The 10,361-nt window shown below is 40.2% G+C and overlaps 1 protein-coding gene across 1 annotated transcript in view; it reads left to right on the top strand.

Annotated features, from left to right (window-relative positions):
- ATXN1 (ataxin 1) overlaps nt 1-10,361 on the top strand; it is a 403,348-nt gene that overhangs the window by 149,875 nt on the left and 243,112 nt on the right. The window contains exon 4 of the mRNA XM_006764076.2: nt 3,370-3,497. The gene's annotated coding sequence lies outside the window, so the exon portion shown is untranslated. The remainder of the gene's footprint in view (nt 1-3,369; nt 3,498-10,361) is intronic.

Genomic DNA, 10,361 nt, shown 5'->3' with positions numbered 1-10,361 from the left:
GTAAGTCTGTTACATTAAATTTCAACAAATCTAAATCAGCATAGCACTTAATAGATAATGTTTTTGCTCTTAACTCATACACTTTCTGGCATATTAATTAGGCTAAAACATAATATTTATTTATAGAAGTTATATAACTCTGTCCAGTAATTAATAAAATGAATATGTATATCTCGTTTTATTAGCAAAAGAAATAATTTGCAATAAACATTCCTAATTCTTTAAGCTAAATATTTATGGCATTTGAATGATAATATTTGGTGTTTCTGTCATTTAGATTTTATAGATAATTTCTGAACAGCAATACATCGTCTGTGTTGATGCTTTGTGACTTTATACATATACTAGAGGCCCGAAGCATGAAATTCTTGCAAGAGTAGGTCTTCCTAGCCACGGGCGGCTGCCTGGATCCCTCCCTTGCAGCTATGGCAGCTGCAGCTCCAGCTTAGTCCAGAAGGACATCTGGAAGGACGTCTGGTCTAATTAGCATATTATGCTTTTATTATTATAGATTGTAGTGAGTAAAACTCACCTTTATCCTTGGTCTGCTGAGTGCCTCTTCAGCCATTTTACGGCTTTGCAGAGATACTAATGCTAATTAATGTTTTATTAGTAGGAAGAGTCATTGTCAAATAAAACTGTTAAATTTGAAGTGTGAATTATAAATTCAACATGGTTGTCCTAATAGTAATATTGACAATGATGGTTATACAGTTATACTATTTCTAGGTGCTTCTAGTGTGCTGGGCTCGGTGCTAAACATTTTACTGGTATATTATTTAATTTTCCCAACTACTCTGTGAAATAGGTGTTATCCCCATTTTACAGATTAATTTATAACTGTTATGCCTCGTACCATTTAATAATATTTAAATATACTACATATATTAAAATATTTAAATAGTCAACTGTGGAGCTTTGCACATATGAAATGTATACTTTCATTCAACAAATATTTATTTGTTGACTATTTATGTTCAAGGCTGATGTGCTAACTCTGAGGATAGTGTAATGAGGCACTACCCCTCCTTTGCCTTTAAGGCAGTGGTTCTCAACCTGTGGGTCGCGACCCCTTGGGCGGTCGAACGGCCCTTTCACAGGGGTCGCCTAAGACCATCCTGCATATCAGATATTTACATTACGATTCATAACAGTAGCAACATTACAGTTATGAAGTAGCAACGAAAATAATTTTATGGTTGGGTCACAACATGAGGAACTGTATTTAAAGGGCCAGAAGGTTGAGAACCACTGCTTTAAGGGACTTGCGATGCATTGGGAGAGATGGACTGCTTAAAACACAAGTACAAGAAAATATGATAATTTGTTTTCTAGCAGAGAGTGTTGTAGAAGAGTGGGAAAAGAGGGCCTCAGCTTCCCAGAAGGTAGTTGAGAGGTCTTCACAGAAGAGCAGCCCTCACTGAGCCTTGAAGAATGAGCCTGGGTTTGAAGAAGTGCTGTGCAGCGGGAACGGAATAGACCAGAGTGTGGAGATGCGTGGGAGCCAGGCAGGGTTGGTCAGGGAGCTACAGGGATTCCAAGGTGCTGAGGGTCAAGTGAAGCTGGAGGAGCTGCACATCTGGATGGGGTCAGGTCCAGGAGCCTTGCATGCTGTTCAAAGGAATGCAGACCTTATCCTCTGTGTTGAAAAGCCATCAGCAGATTAATTCAACAAACACTAATTACGATAAGGAGTGTTCTTCCCTCCCTTCCTCCCTCAGTTATTCACTCAGCAGATTTTTACAGTGCCAATAATGTGCCAAGCATTGTGTTGAATATTGAGGATAAAAGGGTAGACAAGAGCACATGTGTTCTGCCTTCGTAGAGTTTACTAATTAGTGGTGGAAACAAGCATCGATCAATGAATCTATCAAAAAATGTTAATCCTCAAAAGTGGCCAGTATAACACAGGAAAATGGTTCTATAAAAGTATCGAGAAGGTAGTGACCTGGCTAAGGAGGTCGGGAAAGGCTCCCTGAGAACAGAACTGAGCTGAAAGCAGGAGGAGAAAATGATACCAGGTCACTTGATGAAGAAGGTGGGTTATTCGGGAAGAGAACTAGGCTATTCAGCAGTGAGGGGTAGGAGAACAAGGTGCTTTTAAAGGCTTAAAGGTAAGATAGAAAAGCTGTAGTGCAGACGGGAAAAGAGCATGAAGGCTGAATTGCACTGGGCCTGGGGGCTAGGGTAAGAGTCTGAGCTCAGTGGAAAACTATGCTAATCAAAGGGTGTGGCACGCAAAAAACCACAGAGGCATAATCAGAACAGTGTACACACATACCTACATTTATGCAGGTATACAAAAGGGAAATCAATATGTGACCCATTAATAACTTTGATATGCTCATATCTATTTTGTGTTAGTGATTCTAAGATCTATATGTAGTATGAAGACTTGTAAATAGGTAAACAAGTATTTTTTTTATACCACAGATATAATGTATAGAAATTCCTCTCTTTATGTATCTTAAATAAGGGATTTCCATATGGCTCTTGATTTTAACTGCCTTCTTCCTAATAAAATTTAGCCAGTTAGGCAGGACTTGGATTTTAGTTTTTTCCTTAGTGTGTTGGCACCCAGATTTGGGATTTGTTGGTACTTTTAATTTACTAAAATAACTATAAATCTACCCTTAATTGTAATATGAACATGTTGATTTCAATATGACTTGGAAATTAAAATCAAAGGATAGTCACATCCCAAAAGAGCAATCAATGCTAAGACTTAGGGGCATATAAACTCTGGGGAAAATACGATGGTGTTGATTTAATGTTTAACTTTTTTTTGGTAATAATAAGTACAGGATTGTTGGTAGCAAGATCAGTTTTGGAGAGATGGTACAGGACTGGAATCTGGAATTATGAGCATGACCTCCATGAACAATGTTGGCTCAGCAATGGGGCCTAGGAGACCAAAGTGCTGAGTGTCAGGTGCAGCAATGACTCTGCTTTTTGGTCAATAATAGTGTGATGGAGTGGGGGTGATGTGTGAAGGATTAATAGGAATCATAGAGAGTATCAAAGTCAGTGATGTTCCTGAAATTTTCTGGAGCATAACTGTTTTTTATTTCTCTGAAGTTTGGGAATCATTAAGCAGGGAAGGAAGGAAAGGAACAGGCTTAGTTTGTTGGTGATGCCCCTAAGGTCAAAAGATAGGATGGGAAGCCTGTCATCCCTGGAGAGGTGGGTGGGTGAGTGTGTGTGTGTGTGTGTGTGTGTGAGAGAGAGAGAGAGAGAGAGAGAGAGAGAGAGAGAGAGAGAGAGAGAGAGATTATGCACATATGTTTCTTTTTTCTCTGACCAGTTAATGTGAATGAAGGTCACAGCAAGCTGCCTCACTCAGTGGGAATATTGTTTTTGTACTTACAGGTCTAGGCATTTTACACTGAGTTTTCTACTGCCACACTTTCTACTCAAGCAAAATTCATGTGAAAAGATCTGCTGGGAAGGAGCCGACTGCTTATGTTTCTCCATTGTGATGAAAGCACCTGGTACAGGTAAATATCTCCAAAATCTTTAACTAAAAATAATGATCATTTAATTGTAAAGTCCCCAAGATAGTGGGGGAGATATATATATATATTTTTTTCTCCATTCTCCTACACATACATAGACACAAACACACACACCAACACACAACATAAACATAATCTCTAGATTCACATATTCTTTATCTCTTTATTTTTGCCTCTTTTATAAAAATGGAACCCTCCTTGCTTATGGGAAAGAAAATAACTTCCATGTATGTTGAAATCACTGATTAAGGTGGATGCCAAGACATTGATAAGAAAGGGATGATTTGGATGATGGTGTTTATAAATTCAGCTAGAGAAACTACCATCAGATGGTAGTAGCGAACATTATATTCTAACACCTTTCATCTAACATTTTTATTCATCTTAATGTAATAATGAACATATTTTCATAGCAACATATTTATCTGCAACAATATTTTTAATGATTATATAGCATACCATTGAATGCATATCCTACAATACATTTAATTGATCCTCTCTAGCTGGACATTTAATTTGCTTCTAATTTTCTTTTCTCTCTTATGCTACCAATAATGCTCTTACAGCTTTACTAGCGGCCTGGTGCATGAATTCATGCATGGGTGGGTTCCCTCTGGGTGGCTTGCAGGGAACGGGCCAAAACCCTCAATCCAGTGTCCCCTGCAGCTCCTACCTGCTCCTCCTGCTCATCCCAGCCCCGCTGTGCCTGCTGCAGGCTCGTGCCCGATCAGTCCCGATCTGGAGAGGTTCCTGCTGCTGCAGCAGCGCTCACCAGCCATGCGCCCTGCGTCTGGTGCCCTCCCAAGGAGAGTGGCTTGCGGGATTGGGCTGAAACCGGCTCTCTGACATCCCCTGAGAGGTCCTGGATTGTGAGAGGGCACAGGCCGGCTGAGGGAACCCCACTGGTGCATGATCAGGGCCAGGGAGGGGCTGCGGGAGGGCTTCAGGGCTTGTCCGGCCTATCTTGCTCAGTCCCAGTTTGGGCGGACCCCAGCAGCGAGCTAACCTACCAGTCAGAGCATCTGCCCGCTGGGGGTCAGTGCACATCATAGTAACTTGTCGACCAGTTGACTGTTTGCCCCTGGTGGTCAGTGCACATCATATGAGTGGTTGAGCAGCCTTAGCATATCATTAGCATATTATGCTTTGATGGCTGTTTGGTTGTTCTGCTGTTCAGTCTGTTTACATATTACCCTTTTATTAGATAGGATATTAATTGCCAGTATTCATAGCTTCCTTAGGATACTTCCTTAGCAGTAACTTGCTGAATTTAAGAGTTTTTCAGTTTTAAAGTGTTTGCTACTTGCTGCTAAATTCCTTTCCAATAAAGTCATATCAGTTTCTATTTCCAGGGGCAGTGTATGAGAGTGCCTATGCATACAATTGTATCAGTATGAAGAATTTTGAAAACAAAAAAAGTCATTGCCAATTGAATATGAGACATGGGATCCCCATGGTTTTCGGGGGAGGGCATTTATTAATAAATCATACCGTTTTTAAGAACCTTCCTGCTGTAGATAGCAACATCTGTACATTGCCAGTTTTTGACATTAGAGAAATAATACTAAATCAAGAAGGTATGGATAGGTCCTAGGGAATTTTAAGTTTTTCTCCTTTTATAGCCAAGTATTTTTAGATGACCATGAGATTACTAGATAGCGATAATTTTTCACTGGAAAACATAGTTTTTCTTTAACAAGAATAAAAAGGTATTTAATAAACAGCCTATATTAAACATAGATCTGAAGTTGTATGCTCATTTAGTTAAAATATGTGTATGTGGGAGTGTATGTACATACACATATGAGTATATATCTCTATGCATACAAATGTGTGTACACACACATACAGACATGTATCTGTCCAATGTTGGAAGCATGATTAGATATAACTGTGGCAGCACTGTATTGAGCAGAGGCTAAGAACCACAGTGGGAAGATCCAGGCTCCAGACTTTCTGGGCTCAAATTCCAGCCCAGCTCTTTTTTTGAGATGTGATGCCCAGCAAGTTAACTTTCCATCTCAGTGTCTAAATTTATAAAATTTAGCTAACAATAGTACCCATTTCATAGGGTATGGCAAATATATGTGAAATATTGACAATCATTAGCCATCCTATTTCAAAAGTAATATGAGAAAATGGTCATGACAGAAGCAAGCAAACAAACAAACAAAAAAACAAAAACAAAGTATGACCCGGACTATAGTATAATGTCAATAAAAAATATTTTTTAGTATCTTTCCAAATGCCTTCAATTTGGATAAACGGAGTAGTCCCAGTCGTGGATAAACAGCCTGCCCTAAGGCTGCAAGTCAGAGACCCAGTGCTCACAGAGGTGTCTGTCATCCGGCCAGTGGGACCCTGGTTACAGCCCTGTTTACAGACCTTGCTCCTGAGGTGCGGCCAGCACCTGGGCTCAGGCAAGCTTTGGGCCTCTTTGAGCTACGCCTGCCGAGTCAAACTGTCCAGCTCCATATGTGAGCTGCCCTACTAAGCTCATCTTTCTTTTTTATTATTTTTTTAAAATTTAAATTCTTTATTGTTTAAAGTATTACATAAGTCTCCTTTTTCCCCCATTGACCTCTCCCCAGCTGTTCCCACCCCCCAACACATGTCCTCACCCCCCTACTGTCTGTGTCCATGGGTTATGTTTATACGCATGCATGCAAGTCCTTTGATGATCTCTTACCCCACGCCCCTTCCCTCTGAGGTTGGATGATCTGTTCGATGCTTCTATGTCTCTAGATCTACTTTTTTTCATCAGTTTATGTTGCTCATTATATTCCACAAATGAGTAAGATCATGTGATATTTACCTTTTTCCGACTGGCTTATTTCACTTAGCATAATGCTCTCCAGGTCCTTCCATACTGTTGCAAAAGGTAAGAGTTCCTTCTTTTTTACAGCAGCTTAGTATTCCATTGTGTAGATGTAAAAAGGGAACCCTTTGTGCACTGCTGGTGGGAATGCAGACTGGTGCAGTAACTGTGAAAAACTGTGGAGTTTCCTCAAAAAATTAAAAATGGAACTCTCATTTGACCCAGTAATCCCACTTCTAGGAATGTATCCCAAGAAATAAGAAACACCAATCAGAAAGGATATATGCACCCCTGTGTTCATAGGAGTACAATTTACAATACTAAGATTTGGAAATAGCGTAAGTGTCCATCAGCAGATGAGTGGATTAAAAAAAACTGTGGTAGGCTCATTTCCCCGTTCCCCCCCACCACTACCCTCATAACTGCATGAGCTTCCTTTCACTAAATACGTGAGCGAGAAAATAGAATGGGAGACCCCCAGCTCTTAGGAAACATGCTTTATCCTACGTAAAGGGGAAAACTGTGGGGTTGTAAGTCCCTTGACCTTTAGCTGCATCATAAGCTTGAAAAGTTGAGGGAAAAAGAGTCAAAGAATTACTTGGTGTTAAGAAGACTAACAGTAGATGAGTTGTCTGGCTTCAGCTAATGTTTTTCACTAGACACTCTGGGACTCTTGTGTGTGTCGATGCTGCATTGTTTTGGCCCACATGTTTGTTTGAACAGCTTTGTATTTTTCAGTAAAAGAGGAACATCTGAATTTCTTATTAAGACAATTTAGCTTAAGAATTCCCCTTTAATGGGTCATAAATATTCTCCTCTAAATGATTATGATGATGAGTAAGCAAATAAAACTTGTATTTGTCCAATATATATGTTGTTTCAACAAAATTAATAATTTTGTAAAGGGAGGGACAACAACAAATGTGTCCGCAAATATAGGTCAGAAAAGGAGTTCATGATGTCCTGCCAGACTCCAGCGAGGTGCCTTGTGAGTGCAGGTAGACAGGCACAGTGTTGCGGGAGTGAGAATGGCAATTGCACTACCATATGGAACAGTTGGTATTTGGGAAGCACTTAGATTCCTCCTGCAATACAGAATCAGTGTGGATTCAAACAGAGAGGAGGAAACGGTTCTCTCGCTGTGAATCACTGGCTGGTGTGCAGAAATGCGGACGTGGTGACTAGCAAGGACTTATCAGAATGAGGTTCTCCAGGGAGGCTGAAGGGTGGGGATATTTCAGCATAGTTCACCGGGCCGTGTCCTTGGGCCTGTGGTCCAGCAATGTTCGGTGGTCTCCATCACCAAACCACTTGTTGCAATGGTGTAGGAAATCTCTCTGCAAGGTCAGCCCACATCAGTCTTCAAAACTCAATACATGGGTTCTATGGGGTCTTAAGCACTTTGCCAGCATAGTGGGGGAGCATAGCTTTTGAATTGTAAGAAACTGAGACAATGTCTTTAAATTCTAATCTGATTCAGTCAGTCACCACTCATTTATTTACTAGGCAAATACCTCTATTGAGAGCTACCATGTGCTGGTGCAGTTCTAAACATCGGAGACATGCAATGGGACAAGACAACATGAGGCCTGTCCTGATGGAGCTTGCATTTGTAAGGGAGGTAGATTTGACAGCATCATAGCCTGGTGTGGGGAACAGGGGAGCTGAACAGGACCATCCTAAAAGGAGAGGCAACTGCATCTGAAATGAGAAGCTGGAGACACCAATGGGGAAAGACTTGTGAATCTGGAAGGCAGAAGGCAGAAAAGCCAGAGACTAGCCAGGGCCTGGTGGTGAGGTTGTGACTATCGACAGTGGAACCACGTAGGGAAATAAAGGTGAGGCAAGAAGACAACTATAAAACTTTGCTTGAATGCACAGTTGTCAGGCCCAGTAAAAATTATACAGCTATTGATCTCTCAGTTTAAGTTATCTAAGCTAAGTACGGTATTGACAATTCATATTTTAAGAAATTGTGACATGAATACGTTTTACTCTATGACTACATAAACATGTTAGAGTGGGTGGCTCATGATGTGTGGTGCTACTTTCTTTTTCAACCCCCACCCACAGGAAGGGTTGGGCTTCACCAGAGCACATTGACCTTATTCCAATTTTGACTCACTACATCCCATTTCTTACCCGATCCACCATCGTTCCCGTTAGAGAGGTTAATTATGTAAGTAATTCTGCCTTCTGTGTACAAACATAAGTAACATTATTCAGTTAACTTTAAGCAGATTTAAATTCCAGATCAAAATAGTCAGACTAGTTGCCACATCTTGGCCTCTTTAGGATTTGGTGCCTTTCGCTCAGCTTGTTAGTGGGATTGTTCTTTTTTCCATCCTGTAACCATTTGGGTGCTTTTAGGGGTTTCTTAAATAATAAACGCATTCAGAGATTTCATTTCCTTCAACCTACAACATGGGTTTGGTAAAGGCTACATTTTTGGCTTTGGATTTATAACCATTTCCTTGTTCTCTATTTTGTCCCTCCCTGCTCACCTGCTCTCTCTTGGGGCTTAGCCCTCTGCTATATGCTTTTCCTCAACCCAACCCAACCCAACCCACCCAACCACACACACACTGCATTCTGGGATCTGCAATGCACATTTCCATGGTGAAGAAAACCCTGTTGATATTCATTAAATATTTAAAATAGAGATCTCCTCAAATATTACCTTTCAGCCCAGACATGTTCTTTCCTTTTCCACTCCAGTACCTTCAATCTGAAAGTAACCTCTACAGTTCTTAGCCAGTTTGGGGGAAAGTATCATTTTGAGGCACTTTATGATGTTTTCCATGGCAGAATGAAAAAGGCAGAGACAAAGATTCAAGAGTACATAGCATTTTAGATGTAGGCATAGCTTTTCAAACCTATTCTGGTGTATATTCGTTTCTAAAGTAATTTACCAGACTCTGTAGAAAGCATTTTGTTCTTTGAAAGTCTGATAACTAATATGATTTATCATGTCAGTGCGCAAACATTCACCTACTTATTTTACCTTTCCCGAAATAAGGGAGAACATTTTGTCCTCTACATGTGTAAAATACATGAGAAGATGGTTGATACCAAAGCCTTCCACGTGTCTTTCTTTGCGACCCTCCTGCAGGATGCCACAGCCTCCCTCCCCTCTAATGCAGGAAGGCTGCTCCGGGGTTTGGAGCACTGCACCATTCAAAGCGTGAGCAACCACTAGGAGTGGAAACATCAAAGTGTCGGTATTCTGCGGTACTTTTCAAATGACTCTTTTTTTTCTTAGAGTTTATCAAGTGAGCAGGAGTATTTAAATAGGCTTCCTGAATTCTAGAATGTTAGGTGTTATAGCTTTTGATGTTGTACTAATTAGAGGCAGAAGGAAACATGAAGAGCATTTAGTTTCTTCGCCATCCCCACCCCAATTCAAGACCCCTCTCAGTATGTATCATTAGTGCCTTTCATCTCACCGGTGTTCAAATAGTGAATCACTGGTTGTTCATTCATTACTGAAAGAACCATCATCATTGTAAGATCTAAATAATATACCTAACTTTTTGGGAGTCATATAGTCTTTTATTTGAGTTAGTGAGAAACAACAGGCTCATGCTCCCATATGCCAAGAAGGAGCATCTCTTTAGACAAAATGAGAAACATACCACTGATATTTAAGTTTACACTAAATGTTTTAGTAAAATTTGGGAAGATAGTTTCTGGGACTTTGAGTTATATTCTGTTCCTCCTGTTTTCTCTTCAGAAATATTATTTCTTCTCCATCCTGCTTTTTTTTTGCCTTTACAGTGAGACAGGATAACAGGTCCCTGTGAAGATTATAAGCATATATCAGTGATAACATTGTCATTTGTTGATTTGTTGATGATAGCCATTCTGACAGGTGTGAGATGGTATCGCATTGTCTTTTTAATTTGCATCTCTCCAATGGTTAGTGACTTTGAGCATGTTTTCATATGTCTCTTGGCCTTCCTTATGTCCTCTTTCGAAAAGTGTCTATTTAGGTCCGTTGCCCATTTTTTGATTGGGTTGTTTATCTT

The sequence above is a fragment of the Myotis davidii genome, unplaced genomic scaffold (assembly GCF_000327345.1).
Source record: "Myotis davidii unplaced genomic scaffold, ASM32734v1 scaffold279, whole genome shotgun sequence".
NCBI lineage: Eukaryota > Metazoa > Chordata > Mammalia > Chiroptera > Vespertilionidae > Myotis > Myotis davidii.
The sequence above is the reverse complement of the archived record's forward strand: the minus strand, read 5'-3'. Positions and strand labels throughout refer to the sequence as shown.